Raw genomic sequence first — 17,108 nt, forward strand, 5'->3', positions numbered from 1 at the left:
AGTCCCTTGCTCCGGGCAGGAAGACTGAGCACCCTGGAAGAGCGCTGAATCGGGTGCTCACACCCCATGCCTCCCTCTGAAGTTCACCCACAAAACAGGTAAGGGTGATGGCCGCCCGCAGTGGCCACCTAGCTCACAGGTGACCCTCCACCTCCCCAGCAGTGGCCTCTGGAAGAGTAGAGAAGAGATGACATTTGCATAGGTGCATTGGCATTATTCAGATTCATATTCCAAGGCCAGGTGTGGTGGTGCATACCTGTAATCTCAGCAGTCAGGACGCTGAGGCGGGAAGATCACAAGTTTGAGATGAGGCCAGCCTGGACTACATAGCAAGATCATGTTAAAAACAAACTCATAATGCTAAACACATGACAGTAGCCACAGTGCCCCAGGCTGGACACAGCCTGGAAGCATGTGGATTCCACATTTTTGATGCATGAACTAGAATGTCCTAGAGATTCTTGACACTTAAGAAACAGATACTAAAAGATGGCCTCTAAGGAGACTATGCTTAAAACCTGAACCTGAATGTCATAGCAAGTAACAGCAACGGCAAATGTTATGCTTTATTCTGAAACTCGCAACTCAAAATTAAGAAAACCATTTAGATTTTAAGTTATAATTAAAAGTCATGTACTAAATTCTTAGAGTAAATACAGGATAAATAAATTCAGCGTGTGCAGATCATTTTTTTTTTTTGGAGACTTTTTATTACAAGATTTTCAATAGCACAACATAAACATCCTTTACTTAAGATTTGATTTTTTGGAGTGAGGGGGAGGTAGGAGAATCGCAAGTTCAAGACCAGCCTGGGCCATTGAGCAATACTCTGTCTTTTAAAAATTTTTAAAGGCTTGGATGTAGCTCAGAGATTGAGCATATGTGAAGCTCAATCCACAGTACCGGAAAAAAATTGTTTTTAAACTTTTAAATCATATTATAAAGTGAATTATTTCAAGGCTGGGTTGATTTTAGTAAGGGTGCCCTCAACCTTCTGAGGTTCTTGTTTGAAGCAGTTAATGGTGTCATTATCTCTATTAAATGTCACTGCTTTCATGTTTTTGTTTGGTTTTTTGAGACAGGGTCTTGCTATGTAATCCTGGCTGGACTTCCTTCTTTAATTTTTAATTGGACCGATTCTGCTAGCTTGTCGAACGCTTGCCAGAGGCTTTAGGGGGGAACTGAGTGGTTTTTAAAACCATCAATTTCGTGAAGTCCTGTATCTTTGGCAGTGTGTCCACTTTCACTTTGTAATTGGTACAGCATCGTCTGGTGCTTGTAACACCCAGCATTCGGAAATACACTCACCCATTTAAATCTCGACAGGCAGCTGGTATGAAGCAGGACTATTCCATTAGGAGCTAATCCATATAGGTTCAGTCCAGCCATGAGTGTGTTAGTAGGACAGTAACTTCTTCTCTAGGCAGCCTCGTTCCTCACAATGGTTTGGAATAACAAGTGTGCAGAGAACAAGGCAGGTAGATGTGATAGACGGAGACTCAGCAGTTACTTTGGACTATGAGGGAAAAGATTACACGCAAGGTATGGTGATCAGAAGCTAGGGATACGTGTACATCCGTTTTCCAAAACTACAATAACATAGCTGAGGCGGAATACTTTAAAAAGAAAAGAGGTTTACTTGGCTCACAGTTTTAGAACCACACAAGTCACAGAGCAATTCTAGGGCTGAAGGAGGCTTCCTTTAACACATGCATGTCAGGGCCCTACCTGCATGACTGTCTCATGGAGTGGCTTGTACTACCCAGTGGGGCTACCCATGCTGACGGTCACACATGCGCCACTGGTGCTTTAAGCCAGCAAGAACGTGGTAAACTCTTCCTCCACCAGCAAAACCCAGGACACAGGGGGTTCGTCAGCTCCCCCGGCCAGGTAAGCCCACCAGTAGCACTGGGCACACCTGGTCTGTAGGAGATGATCATGTGTGAGGGCCCAGGGGTAGCCAAGTCCTCTCTCGTGGCCTGGAGATTGGCCCTGACCCTCCCCACGCCTCTGCCCCCCGGCGACCCCACCCCCCAGACTGAGTGCAGGGGAGGCATCTGTCCTGACGTGGGTGACCCAGCAGCACTCAGTGACATCCAGGACTCCTGTCCACTCCCCTAAGCTGCCTCGGTGGGCCCTGGGGACAGTCTCAACACAGGAAGGCAGATGGGAGACAGCAGCGAATCCAAGCACTTTCTGTTTACAGAAATAAAATCCAACGCAAACAAGGCTCGTGGCTTTGGTTTGCAAAAGTGTCCCCCGGAGAGGGAACTTCTGCCTCTGCAGCATGGGCCACCTGTGCCCGCTGGGCCGCTCCGGGAGAGTCACCACCTTTCTGGTTCTTGGCTTCCTCATCTCTAAGAGAGAGCTCACGTCTGATGCTGCCGGCTCCCTGGGCTGAGTTCCAAAGCATAACGCATCCTATGGCTCAAAAAGTACAAAGCGCTATAAAAACTTTTTCATTAAAAATGTTTTAGCATGGCTAACACCCAAAAAAAATCCTAAGTAGCAGTAAGAGGAATAAATGTTCACTCCCTTGTCCCTTCAAGGCCAATGCGATATAGATAAAAAGAAAATGGGACATTTTAGGAGAATATTTAATGACCCGGAAAAGCGCTCACCGAATTCCGTGTGGCTAGAGCAGGGTGGGAATTCACGTCCTGATCTTGTTGCTGCATGCTGTGTGTCACGGTGTGCGCCCTGGACTGAGAAGAGGCATAAAAATAGCCGGACTCCGGGGCCTGGAGGAGGTGGCGCTGGTGGCTGTCATTTTCTTTTTTAAAGATAATTTTCACAGTCCACATTTTCTGTAGTCTGCGTACATTATTTTTACTACCCACCAAGACTGACAACCATTACTTGAAGAGTGAGCTTGTCGTTGGGGTGCTTGGCATGTGAGCAGCTGGGTGAGATGCTGCAGTAATGGCTCAGAAGAGACGAGCGGGGTCCTGGGCCAGCTGGAAGGCAGCAGAGAGGAGGCAGTGAGGCCGTGAGAGTTCAGGCTGCGCCCCGCTTCAGCGCTGGGGAACCCGCCCTCACCTTGGCCTTCCGCCCCACCGTCTTTCTCTGAGGCCAGTGGGGAAACAGAGGCACACACAGGGTTCCAGGTGAGACTGTCCCTGCTCTCCCGGTGAGGCCCTTTGGCCGGACACCTCCCTTCTCACGAAGTGGGACCCCGTACAGGGGGACCCCCTTCCCTGGCCTCGGGGTGCACGCTGGTTCAGAGATGGTGACGTGAGCCGCAGACACGTTCGGGGAAACTTCCGCCACTCTCAGTACCGCGTCCTGGGGAGTCACGGTGAACACTGAGGTTGTGACTATGGAACTGGCCGCCCGGAACGCTCCGGCCACCCCGCTCCCCCGCCACTCAGCGTGGGCCTTCTCTGCTCGAAGATCCTGATTTCGTTCCTCTTCGTGATTCGACAGTGACCTCACAGCCCAGAGTGACGAGTGAGCGAAGTGAACCTAAACACACGTCTCTGGTCTGAAACTCACCAAGGTGCAGCCGCCCCTCAGTCCTGGCAGGGGAGGGTGCAGGACCCTGGCAGATTCCCAGACCCAGGGATGCTCAGTTCCTCATATAAAATGGTGCTGTGTGTGTATATGATCTGGGCAGTCCTCTCTGTGCTTTACATCATCTTAGACGGCTTACAGTACCTCCTACACGGGTGTGAACAACGGTTACACTGCTTTGTGGAGGGGAACACGACAGGGACAGCGTCCATGCATGCTCAGTACAGAGGTGGGTTTGTTCTGTTGTTGTTTGAGGGATTTTTTTGTATACTTTTGAGGGGGTGCTGGGGATTGAACCCAGGGCCCTTGTACTGTACTACATCCCTAGGCTTTTTTGTTGTTTTTTTAAAAGCCTGGTCTTGTGTAGTTGCTAAGTTAGCCAGGCTGGACTTGTACCTGTGATCCTCCTGCCTCAGCCTCCCAGAGTGCTGGGATTACAGACTTGTGCCATCACCATCGTGCTGGGCTGCAGTTTTCCTTTTTGGATATTTTTGATCCGTGGCTGCGGGATTTGCAGGTGCAGAACCCGTAGGTGCGCAGCACCCACTGTACTCGCCCGGCACGTAGTTCCCCTGGCACTGGACAGAGCACGGAGCGGGCTGTGCTGCACAGTGTGGGAGCTGAAACCAGGTGCGGTCTCGCCGGACCTCGGCGGGAACGTGTGGCTCAGGGGCTCCCGTCCTTGTGCTCCGTGTGTGTCTGCAGCTGACTGCAGAAGCACTGAGAGTATTGATTTTGGGGTTGCAAATAAATTGCAGTGAGCAGATGAATTCACAAATTCAGAATCTCCAAGCAGGGAGGACCAGCCACTCCCGGAACCACACCAGGAGCAAGCACTGCCCTCTCGGCCTCCTCCATCCTCCCGGCCGTGGACGGGGACATGCTCTGTCGGGAGGAAGCGGCCCGTGAGACCCCTGCGGCCCCCTCACACAGGGCTTGGGCCTCAGGACCACCCAGAAGTCAGTGGTTAGCTGGGTCTGCGCTGGGTCTCATCAGGTGTCTGGTATGTGTGGCATGCGACGGAGGTGATAGAAATGACTGATAGAAACGTATTTAGAATTTTTTTTTAAAATGAATTACCTTAACAAATATATCAAATATGTAATGGAAGGAGGAGACGGTCTGGTCAACGGTGAGATGCTCAGTACTGAGGAGCACTGTGCGAGGTGAGCGAGGAGCCCCTTCCCGCCACTCGACTGTGCAGAGCCAGCGTCCCTGGCCACGCTGCGACAGCCCGGCTGCCCCAGGCACAGAAGCTGAAGCTGTGCGCTGGGAGCAGCTGGGAGCAGGAGGCACCCGTAATGCCGCAGTAGCCGCTCAGCCTGCGGAAGCCAAGGGGGCATCACAGACAGCCCCGAACAGCTGCAGCTGGCTGGGACCAGGGGCAGGACGCGGCTCAGGCCAGCGTGCACAGCATGGCCAGGGAGGTGTCAAATGCAGGTCTGGTGCCCGGGGAGTCTGAGCTGGGGGCCAGAGGAAGCGCCAGGACTCTGAATCGTAACAGACGCCAGATCCCCCCTGCAAGCGGTTCTCCGGCGGGAGGTCCAAGGGGCCTGATGGGAAGGGTTCTGACCCACGGCTAGAAAGCCAGAGTCACCCCGCGGGCACTGGCTCTCTACCCAAGGGGCCTGCTACCCAAGCACCCCTGAGCCAGGACCAGTCACCCTCTGACAGCTGCGACCCTGGCGCAGGGCAAGTGACCTTCCCAAAGTCACCCAGTGAGAAGGTAGTGCGGCTGGAACGGGAGCAATAGCAAGAAAGGCCCCCCTGAGCCTGCTGTCCTCAAAGCTGAGCTCAGTGTTAAATGGCTTCTGGTGACAAGTGACTCACAGAGCCATTCACAAAGATCAAGAGCTTGGAACAAAAGAAGGTGAAAAAAACTAAGGTGCTGAGGACCTAGCACATCCACAGCACTTCAGGGACAATAACTGCTTGTTCTCACCATAGCCTGAGGGGTAGGGATGACTGCACCCATTTATCACTCAAGGAAACTAGAACAGCAGCAAAAAAGGTCCAGAGACATGCCCATGGTCACCAGCTGATAAATACCAGACACTGTCAGGGCCTCTGGCCCCAACTCAGTGTCTTTATCCCAAAGCCACAGTACTTGCTGCTACCATACTTTGCCTGAACTTCAAGATACCTTGGGCTGTGTATCTGCGAGCTTTTGCTGTGTAACAAGCCAAATTTCTCCTGCTCAAAGCGATGGCAAAACAGATGGCTTTTTTCCAGGTGCTTTTAGAGAAGGGCAGGAGTCTGTTATTCTTGTGGGCAAAGTCAGACGCTACCAGAGAGAGTAGAAATATGTGGAGCCGCTTAAGGCTGAGGCTCAGAACTGGCACGGAGCCACTTCCCCCATGTTCCACAGACAAAGACAAATGCCAAGGCCAAGGCCAACCTCAGCATGCTGGGGATGAGCTCCTTCAGAGAAGGGGTGGGGAGGGAGGGAGAAAATGAATATTTGCTGAGCAGTGAAAGCTGACTTCCAGTCTCTGTCCGGCTGCTTTTCAGGTGCTCTGCTCCCGAGATGCACAAAGCTTAGCTTCACTGTGGAGGGACAGGAGAGAGAGACACGGGTTCTGCAATGGCAGCACCGTTCATGCACATGGGTAAAGCAGACAGGATAGCAAACAACAGGGAGAAGCAGGGCCGGGGCAGACAGGAGAGCGCCATGCTGCCTGGGTGCAGACTGTGGACGGGCAGCAGGCTCGCGCCGATCCTCCCCTCTGCTGGCCGGGCTGTGTCTCCCAAGCTCCCACCTGGCTCCTAAGAAGCCCCAGGTTCCCAGCTCGCATGTACCCGGGGCTGCTCTTGCTGCAGGCGGACACAGACCCCCCGTCACTGCCACTGCCGTCTGCCCCAAAGCCCCCCACACCTCGCGGGGCTCCTTCCCAGGGAGCAGGGTCAGCTCCGGCTGGTGCTGTCCTTCTCCAGAAGCCTAACTGCAGGGAGGACCCGGGCAAACCGCCATTCATTATTTGTGCAAAGACACACAGCTCTCAGCCAAACAAGATGCAAAGATAACTAATTAGCCCGGAAGTTTAGCAAGCTTGCGCCGTGGGAGGACAAGGAGGAGGAGGAGGCAGAGTGGAAGGAGCTGTGGGTGAAGCAAGAAGGAGCTGTGGGTGAAGCAAGCACGAGCTGAAGGAAGCAGCGCTGGGACGGGGCCGGGCTGGGGGTGTCGGGCTGCCCCATGCCTGACCTCCCCCCACCCGGGCAGACAGTCCCTTGGATTAACCATCTCCACCCACCCCCGCAGGATCATTCCGTACGCGGGGAACATCAGTCCTCTTTGTGGGTTGAAACGGCACCCCAACATTTGGGGGGTGCCACCCACCCCCAGGAATCCCTGTGTACAGTCAGGCGGGGCCGGGGCGCCTCCCACACCCTGAGGTGCGCAGGAGGCTGGGACTGCTCATCTGAGAGGAGAATTGGCTGCAGCCTGCTTTGCATTTCAGAGGTGCACCACCCACCCCCTCCATCCCTCTCTCTCTCCTAGGGCCCCTGGCCACCTCCCCACCTCTGCCACCTGGCACAGGGTGTGGCACACTACTGTGCCGCAGGAGATTCGGAGCACCAGCAAGGTCAGCCCTGGCTCCACCCTTGCTCTGCGGCTAGCAGATCTACGTGCCCTGGTGCACACGGGGCTGCATTTCTGAACCTCAGATAATTCTTCAGGGAAACGGGGGTGGCAACACCAGCCCGGCTAGCGTACGTGAGATGGTACATACAGGTCCCCCTAACCAGTGGCGCCCTCAATTTCCTGCTCCTCCCAAGGGTGCTGGGGAGAGTGTGCTGGGCTCCACGCTGGCTGGAGGGGAACAGGCATTTCTGACTGCCTCCCGCCACAGCCCCAGACTTTGACCCCACTAAACCAATCTTGCTGTTACGGGAATCAGAGGCGCCGAACCAGGCAGGGACAGTCGTGTTGACCAAGGTCCCTCAGCAGGAACTGCCAGCTCTCAGCAGAAGGCACCGATCCTGCAACACGTCACGGGGGGGGGGGGCTGCCAACCGCACTGGCACCTGTTGCCAAGCGTCCCGCAGGGGCGGGACTCTCCAAGCTGACCACGTGTTAGTGAGACCCCTGATCTCAGTGTCTTCCTGCTCCTGACTTCCTGTTACTTGCGCTGCTTTGGAGCGGCCTCTGCAGCTGAAATGGCTGTGACCTTAATGTCCTTGACTGCTGCCGTAGTCATTAACACAGGCAGCATCCCCCGAGGCTTCCCCGGGCTGCTCTCGGTCTTGGTCGATGTTGACGGCTGGTGATGTGACGTCTCACTGTCCCACTGGTATGGAGCAGCAGGAACACGGGGCACCCTGGGCACCAGCAGGGAGCCGCCCTGTGCCACCAGCAGAGACTGCCGGCAGCAGGAGGACAACTGACATGTCTTGCCGGGCACCCGCTGCCCCTGCATTGCTGGGATTTCCCTAACTGCATAGATCATGGTCTGCAAAGCAATCACATTGCTTCTCCACCTAGCGTTTACAGCACCCCTCTGCTGCAGCAGAACCCCAGCTGCCCCTCTCTGGGATCCCGGGGGAGTCAACCCCACCCTCAGGTCTGGCTGCACTTGGACTCGGGTCTGGTCAATTGGAACCCATGGAAGCCAAGCCAGGAACCCAAGCCACACCATTACTGAGTGCATGGGCCCAGGCTGGAAGCCATGAACACCCTGCCTGTGGGGCTGCAGAAAGAGCTGTCCTAAGAACTAAGCAAATGCAGAGAAAGGCAGAGCCCAAAGACTGAGGGTGTCTAATGAGAACACCTGGGTTCAGCCATGCCTGAAGCCAAAGGGGCCTATGACTTCTTATTTCCATGAACCTATGAGCGCCTTTCGTTGAGGTCAGTTTGAGTTGGTTTCTGTCCACTTACAAGGAGGTCATCTCCTTGACTCAAGGACTTCATGCTGCTCTGAGTCCCTCAGAAGGCTAACACAGTGCTCAGCCCCCTGGGGTCTATTGGTATGGCAGGCAAGGGTAATTATTTGCCCAATAATCATTTCCCCTTTTTCTTGTTAACAATATCCTCACTGTCAAGGAGGTAATGTATGTGCCTGGCTCAAACAATAGTTGTGATTGATGTAAGCCAACTGCAACCTTCATGCCCCAGATTTCCTTGCACCTCGGGGAAAAGTTTTGCTGTTTTGATTTAAAAAAAAAACAAAAAAACATGTACTGAGGCTGGCTTGCTTTCTTCTTACCTTGAGTGTAGATGTGATGCTTGGAGCAGCAGAGTCACCTTGTGACCATGAGGCAAGAAAAAAAAAGACAAATGCTGGAGAAGGTGAAGTAGAAAATCATAAAAGAAGAAAATTCTCAGATCCCTGGTGTCAGTCTTGAGCAGCTGAATTAACGCTAGCAATTTCCTGCCTTTGGACATCTGATTTGAGATATCAGCTCTCTTTCTCCTCCCACTCCTACTTGCTTAAGCTGCTGTGAGTCAGGAGATATTTCTGACCACAGAGGAAGGCAGAGGCCTTGCTCCTGGGTCAGAAAAGACTAAGTATTGTTAGCAGCAATGTGCTGCGTTAATTTCCTTTGCTGCTATAGCAGATGGTTATAAACTGAACACAACTTCATGATGCTGTAGTTTTGGAGGGTGAAGTGGGTCAGAATGTACTAAAGTCATGGTGGCAGCAGTGCTGGGCTCCTCTGAGGCTCTGGGGAGAACAATATCCGGCATGCACAGATGGCCTACACTCCTTGGTTTGCGGCCCCTTCCTCCACCTTCAAAGCCATGGCTTCACCTCTTTTCTCCTTGCTGGTCTGTTTCGTCGGCATCCTTTCCTCTTCTCCTTTGGCCCTGATTATTTTATTCCTTCTCATAAGTGCCGTGGCAATATCCCACAAGGCTCAACCCTTGTCATGACGTTGGGGTCCCCTGGGATCACCTCCCCACCTCAGAGTCCCTAACTCCATCTGCAGAGTCCCTTTGCCGTCCAGGTGACATATTTCCAAGTTCCAAGGCCTGGGATGCTGACATATTTGGGGGCCACTAGTCAGCCTGCTTCATGTACCAGGTCAGTATCTTGCTTTTGACGAGGGCACCGTGGTGACGTAAGATGGTGACCCCAGAGAAGGGTGGTCACCACAGATGGTGGCCTGAGGTCTTCAGGCGAAGAGCAGGTGGGGACTCTGCCAGTTTCCCAAGGTCTAAACTTATTCCAAAAAGTTATTTTTAGAAAAAAGGTTTGGATTTGAATATTTACTTCATCACTTATTGTGTGATCTCAGGCGGGTCACTGAAATCCTCAGCTCCTCTTACCTCTAAAGCAGGTGCCACGGTGCCCTTGGAGTTACCACATGGGTTTCAGGTTTCTGGGGAGATGTCAGGGTGGGCGCCTGTGGGGGATGACCCCGCGGGTGCAGACACAGTGGCACTGTGATCCGGGGAAAATTCTGAGACTTGGGTGTATTGCACAGAGTTGGGATCAGAATTTGGAAAGGAGGTAAAAAGTGACACCAGTTGAGGAAGACAAAACACGCAGAGAGGCAGACTTGGGGGGGACGAGGCTGCAAACAGCTAGCTGTCCCACAGGCAGAGGCAGAGGGCCTCTGGGGGCACAGCGCTCTGGCCGTGGGTCCCCTCCTCTGCAAAGAGGCGCTCACCTTGCCCAGTGCAGGGCCTCAGGAGTGACGTCCAGATGCCACCAGCAACCACCTGCCCCAATGTGCAGGGCAGACTTTTAAAAGCTGGGACCCCCTGTGCTGTTCATCCATCAGAAAACGTTCGAGGAAAAGCCCCGGCCCTGGCCGCCCCCTCCAACCTCACTGCCCACACTCAGGCCCCCTTGAGTCCCATTGTCTCACATCCACCCTCTGTCCAGGAACTTCCCACTCAGCAACGGCCCTGAGTGGGGTGATCAAAAATGCGGTGAATGTTTAATTTTTTAAAAAATTTGTTACAGTAAAGACACACTGTGGTTAATCTCCCTCAAAATGCTCCCCCTTGCTTGGAACACACTTATCCTATCATTCTTGCCACTTTCTGAGGCAGCCCTGCAAATTCTTTGTCATGCATACGTGGTTGTGCTGATGTCCTAAACTGATACAAAAGGTTTGTGTTCATGGTCACTGGAAGCTAGAGAAAAGCCGGAAGTCACGCAGTGGCAGATCTGGTGACTAGGTGGACAAGCGGCAGGGTGATGTTGTTATGGGCCTGCGTTTCTTTCAGATGACACTCAGCAGCGTTCACTATATTTTTGATCACACCTGGTAAAGACACTCATGAAAGAAGACTCTGAGAACTGCTTCAGACAGGGGTGAGGATAACGGGATAAGTGTGTATGGAGTGAGGGCAGGTATTTCAGTACTCATGTGTTATTTACTGTAATAATTTTGTATTTAAACATACACTGTATTTTTTGATCAGCCCTTGTATGTTCTTAACCCTGTATAGTGCTGAGCATAGACCTCTGTCCAGGCTGAGCATCTGTTCTCTCAGAGCCAACTCCTATTCAGTCCTCAAAACACAGCTCAGCAGCCCCCTCCTCCAGGCAGGCTTCCCTGCAGCCACCTGTGGGTCAGACACCTTCTAGGTACACAGAGCTGCTCAGCTCTGCAGCTTGTGCTTGTCTTATCCTTAACTACAAACATAGAAACAATCTGTGTATACACCTCTCTCTCTTTAAAGTGTGAGCTGCCCTCTCCCCCAAAACCCCACCCACAAGGGGCCTGGATGACCCAGTACTGGCAGATGCCCACCGCCTGCCTCCAGAGGGCCAGGCCGAGGGCCACACACCGAGTCCTGGTGCCCGCATCCTTATTCTACAGGCAAGGCTTGGGAGCTCTGCGAGGTTAGGCCACGGCTCGGCACAGTTACTGAGGGACCAACAGGAGGCGCTGGCGACCAAGGCCGTCCATCCGGTGCCTGCTCTGTCCTGGGTCCCCACTTGCTGAGTCACAGCGCCATGCTGGGGTGCACAGCAGAGCAGGCCCCAGCCTGAGAGCTGCCCTGGAAGACCAAGGCTCTGTTAAAGCAAGGGAAGGACCCGAAGGCCTGGTCACGCTGTGGTCCCGGAATTCTACCTGCACTCACAGCGCACGCACACACATGCACACCCGTTGACAGCGGTGGCCCAGCCGTCAGCTCTATCCTTTGCTCTCTGAGCATCTTTGTTGGGTCCCTGCCTCACGACCCCTCAAAACCAAGTCGCTTCAGGAATGGCTGAATCCAGGGGCTCAAGTCAGGTCACGCAACCCCCACCTTCCCCTAACTCTTCCTGGAGTGTCAGCTTTGCTTTCCTGTGTTTTGGCCTCAGGACAAAGTAGAATCTCCCCGAGTAACTGTTCCTGGTTCCTGCCTTACCTATTCTGCCAGTTCCCAGTAGAACAACCTCTCTTTTCTAGTCTTTCACACCAAAGCCCCCGACCAAACCTTGCTGGCCTGCCTTGGGATTTTTTGTTCACATCCGAACAACCAGCTGGATCAAAGAAAGAATACACAATTGGCCAGGCCTGGGTCACCTGGTCCCTCCTGAAAATGGGGATGATTTCATCCGCAGTGGAATGGCACAAAGCAGGGGTGGAGGTGTGCGCAAGGGGCCCGAGGTGCCGTCCCTGGAAGTGACAGCAGACATCCACCCGCTACAACACGCCCACTGCGGAGGAGCGCTTCCTTCTGAAGTACAGGTCAGGAGCCCTGAGTCCAGCCTTGGTGGGGGAGCCCCACAGCCCCCACCCTGTGCCCCCAGAGCACCCGTCACGCAGGACACTGGCACTGGTGACACCAGTCTTCTGCCACCCTCCTGTGCCTCGCTCAGATGCTCTCGGGATCCAAGATGGGGGCGGGGCAAGCTGTAAAAATACTCTGCTATTAAGCCCTGCGCAGGACCAACTGGTGGCATTTGGAGGCGGGAGCCAGAGCGGTTCCTTGGGAGATAGCAGCCACTTTCCACCACGCTGATAAAAAAGGAAGGCATGAAGTAAAGTGACATTTACGTGCGAGGAAAATCATCCTGCTCTCCTGCTCCACTGCGGCCTCAGGAGCGGGAAGTGGGGGACACAGCTGGGTGTCCCGTCCCCCTCCTCAGTGGGGGCATCTGGCCTGGCTCCTGCCTGCCTCGGCAGCCGGGTGGGCTCAGCCTCCGCCCTTCACCCACCCCCACCCCCATCTGCCACAGGCGACTTAAATACCAGCGGCGCCAGCTCAGAGACGCGGAAAGTAAGAAAGGAAAGCAGCGTGGCGGGAAGGGAAGCGGGGGATGACTCACTGGATGCTCCGCCTTCAAGGCGGCGGGGCATGGTTGATTTTGGTCATCACCACCGCTGGTAGCTCTTCGGAGGAGGAGAGTTCAGGGGCTGCAAAGACCTGTGTTCAAACACAAGCTCCCCTGTGGGTCAGCAGGCCACAGTCCTCGGGCCACAGGCCCTGAGCCACTTCTCTGAGCCTCAGTGCCCTCATCTGTAAAATGGGACCATGCCTGTTCACAGGGTCATTCTGGAGGTCAGGAGCGCAGAGCTGGCACTGAAGGACCTGGATATTTCCTCCTGCTCTTTCTCTGCTGGCCACCACTGGTTCCCTGGTTCTCACCACCCACCCTGCCCACAGGCAGCCATGCCAGCTCCCACCCCATTGGCCCAAATCCCAGCCCGTGGGGCAGCACTGCTCCTGGTCCCTAGCGTGCTCCCATGCTGGGTGCTGTGGCTGTGTCCTAAGTCCTGGGGGGCTCCTATCGCCTCGGAGTCACCAGGCTCAGTGTCCCCTCCCCTTTGGCTCTTTTCTTCATTCTCCTCCCAAATGTCCCCTCCTCAGAGCAGCCCCTCCTGACCACCCCATTTGTATTAGTCAGCTTTCTCATTTGCTGAGACAAAATACCCAGCACCCGTGGTTTAGAGGAGGACAGTTTACTTTGGCTTACAGCTTCTGTGGGTTCAGTCCATTACCCACCTATCCCAAAACAGAAGTGGCAGCTGCCCACCTCACGGAAGCCAGGAAGCAGAGAGAGAAGGGAGGAGCTGTGGCCAGACCACACCCTCCCAAGCACACTCCCGGTGCCCTGCCCCTTCCCAGCATCCTGCCTAAAAAGGAAGGCTTTTGCAGGACGATTTAGATCTAAACCATAACGCTAGTGAACACAGCTGGACGCACTTCAAACACTTCCCAGCTCCTCACTCTAAGATTGATCCTTTTCTTTTTTTTGTTTTTGTTTCTGTTTTTGTTTTTCTTCTGGTACCAGGAATCAAACTTATGACCTTGCGCTTGCCAAGCAGGCACTGTGCCGCTGAGCTAAATCCCCAGCCCCTTCCTCTTCTTTTTTTTAGATAGGGTCTCACTATGTAGTCCAGGCTGGCCTCAAACTTGTGATTCTCCTGCCTCAGCCTCCTGGGTGCTGGGATTACAGGCATGGGCCACCACACCCAGCTTTCTAAAATGATGTTTTCTTGCTTACCTGTTTGTTATCTAGCCCCCCAGCAGGGCAAATACACTAAGAGGGAGGGAACATTTCTGTCCTGTTTAGCTCTGTGTCCTGTCCCTGGTGCTCAATGGCATGCCCAGCTTGGGAGGGGAGCTCAAAATTTGAGGAGGGAAAGAAGGAAGGGGGAAGGGAAGAAGAAGAAAAGAAGCTGGAGTCTCCTCCAGCCCTACTCGGAGCCTCTCTGGCGCCTTCTACTCTTGCTCCCTACACATACCCAGCACTTCAGACCATATCCCCCTGCCTAAGCCTGCATAGATGGCTGCCTTATTAGGTGACAGTCCGTAGAGACCCTCTTATATGTAACTTCCATCTTTTGTGTCATGAAAGCTGGTCCAGCTCACAGATGCTATTTTCCTAGCTCTGTTCTCACAGATGTCAAGCAAATTCTCATCTGTTATTTCCGCTGCTTGTCACATCCCTCCTGGCACCATGGCACCAAATTGCTCTAGAGAGCCACTCCTCCACCATACCAGGTCCCTGCAGGTTGGATGGAGCTGCCCTCTCCCAGCCCCAGGGGTGGGCATGTGACCCAGATTTGGCCAATGAGAATGCAGCATTGTCCTGGGCACAGTGATTGGTTAGCAGAGGTCATATGACTCCACTGGGTCCAGTGACACTGAATCGCAGGGCTGCTACTATAAATTAATTAGCAGTCTTAACTAGAATTTTTGTTAGGAGTGCCAAGCTAGCAGATATAAACCAGGAGCTTACAGCCATGTCCCCGCAGGAGAGGGAGAGCCTGAGAATTAAAGCCAGCACAGAGGACAGCCAAGCCCAGAGACAAAGAGAGACAGACCTCTAATGACACTCTTTGAGCTCCTGGATCCAGATTTACCTGAAGTAGAATCCACTCCTGAAGTTTTCACCGACCCAAACCAATGATTTCCCTTTTGTACTGAAGCCAGCTTGACTTGAATTGCCACTTGCCACTAAAATGCTCTGACGCATAGAGCAAGCATTAGTCAGTGGCTCGCTCAGGGAGAAGTGTGAATTGGCCGCCACAGGGGGCAGAAGGGCTGCCATAGAGACGGGAGCTGGCTCGCTCACCTTGCCAACACTGCCCAGACAGAGCCTGTGCCAGCCCCACTAGCACTACCCCACGCGGCGCTCTGACCCATAGGGGCAGCCTGCTCCACTAGCGGAGGAGCGGGCAGGGCAGACAGAGGGCAGTGGGCTTCATTTGCAGGGTCAGCTCTGCCCATAGTGGGCTCCTGATCACTGCCTGCTCCTGATCACTGCCTGTCTTCTCTGAGCACCTGCTTCAAGAGATTTCAGGGCAAAAAAAGGAATCCGAGGCACAGGTCGTATCTCTGGAGGAAGAAGAAGACGTGCTACCTTTCTTTAAGGGGCCACGCATCTAGCATGCGGCCCCTGTCCTGAGCCCTCTCGGGCCTGCTTCCTGGCAGCTGTGTGTGCTGCAGATGGAACCCAGGGCCCAGCTCCCCTGACAGGCAAGTGCTTGCCTGTGTCCTCCAAAGGAGACAACTCCAGAAAACGGGCCTGCGGGGGATGCCCTGCCCCACAGCCACGCCTCACAGCAGAAACACAGCTCAGGATGTGAATCACGCATAAAGGCCCCTCGGCCTGACAGGTGTCAACTTCTTCTGTCAGCTTCTCAGAAAGAGTGACAAGCTCGGCTCTCCTGGGATCTTTGACTCAAGGCAGATGGTTCTCTGCCTGCTTCCGATTATCTCAGCTAGCAGACTCCTAGCAGTTCTCCCTGCCTCTGCTCCCAGCAATTCTCCACTCAGCACCCGGGCGGGCTGTCCTGAAATGCAAATCCGATCCTCTCTCACCCAAGCAAATTTTTTTCTGAAGGGCCAGATAGCAAACAGCATGCATTTTAGGCTTTGTGGCCACATGGTCTCTGTCGCAGCTGTTCGTCTGTGCTATGGCTGGGAGAAGTAGCTGTAGGCCTTCTGCACATCAAGGTTGTATCTGTATGCCAATAAAACTTTATTTACAGAAACAAATGGTGGGCTGTATGTAGTTTGTCTAGCCCTGCTCTGAGGAAATGAGCAAACTACCATCTCCACACCTCAGCTGCCCACCTAGAGGAAGAGGTTGTTGCCTACCTCGAAGGGTTGTTGGAAGACTTGAAAGAATGTGCCTGGCACAGAGTCTAGCGCCCAGTAGGCACTCTGTAGGGGTCTCCATGATTAAGATGGCCACCATCGCCCTCTTTCTGCATGTTTAAGAACTGGGCAGTGCTGGCTCTATGGAAAGAAGGTTAGAGGGCTGCAGACTCTCCTCTGCTGGTTCGATGTGCACAGTGTGGGGGTGAAGGTATTGGAGACCAAACAGCCGAGCACCTACTGTGTGCCAGGCACAGGCCCTAACATGCTGTGTGGTCAAAGTAAACCCTAAGGCAACTTTCTCTTACTATTTGTCATAACATTTTATAAATAAAAGTAGATCATGAAGGCAAGCACAAGCGATGGGTGAATCAGTCCACTGACTGGTTGACGTAGTTCTGGCTAGGATAAAGGGTGTGGGTACTACACCTGCCCTAGGGCGGGAGCCTGCAAACAATATAAGGGACAGAAAGAGCCTTATCTTCCTCCCTTGTTGCTTTTGCTATCTTTTTTTTTTTTGGTACCGGGAATCCGAATTCAGGACCTTGCGCTTGCCAGGCAAGCGCTGTGCCACTGAGCTATCTCCCCATTATTTTGCTGTCTTGAGGACACCATGAACTGTTCTCTGTGATGCCTCCCTGCCTAGCAGCCAGCCGGTGATGGGCTGAAACCTCCACAAACCGTGAGCCAGATAAACATTTCCCCCTTTCACTTTGGGTGCCGGGTGTGTTGTCTCAGCAACAAGAGAAAAGTAACACAAGAAGGAAAGGCTTGTCTGTGGTCATGGCTGCAGTCCGCATCGGCCGGCTCCAAGGCAGGATGGCATGGCAGAGGCGCGTGGACAGAAGAGTGCTCAGATCGGTTCGTCATGGCAGCCAGGAAGTGGAGAGGGCCGCGGGAGGAGCCGGGAAGGGCGCTATCACCTTCCATCCTCGTCCCCGTGACCCAGCTCTCCTGACAGGGTCCCTCCTCCTAGCACTTTAGCTACCATGCCCGTATAATCCAACCATCTTCCAAAGGTCCCACCTGCGATCACAGGCGGCTTCGGGGACATCTAGACGTAAACCACAACAACCTGTCCTTGACGGTCACGGTGCCC

This window comes from Chinchilla lanigera, unplaced genomic scaffold (genome assembly GCF_000276665.1).
Source record: "Chinchilla lanigera isolate Chin_1 unplaced genomic scaffold, ChiLan1.0 scaffold00044, whole genome shotgun sequence".
Lineage (NCBI taxonomy): Eukaryota > Metazoa > Chordata > Mammalia > Rodentia > Chinchillidae > Chinchilla > Chinchilla lanigera.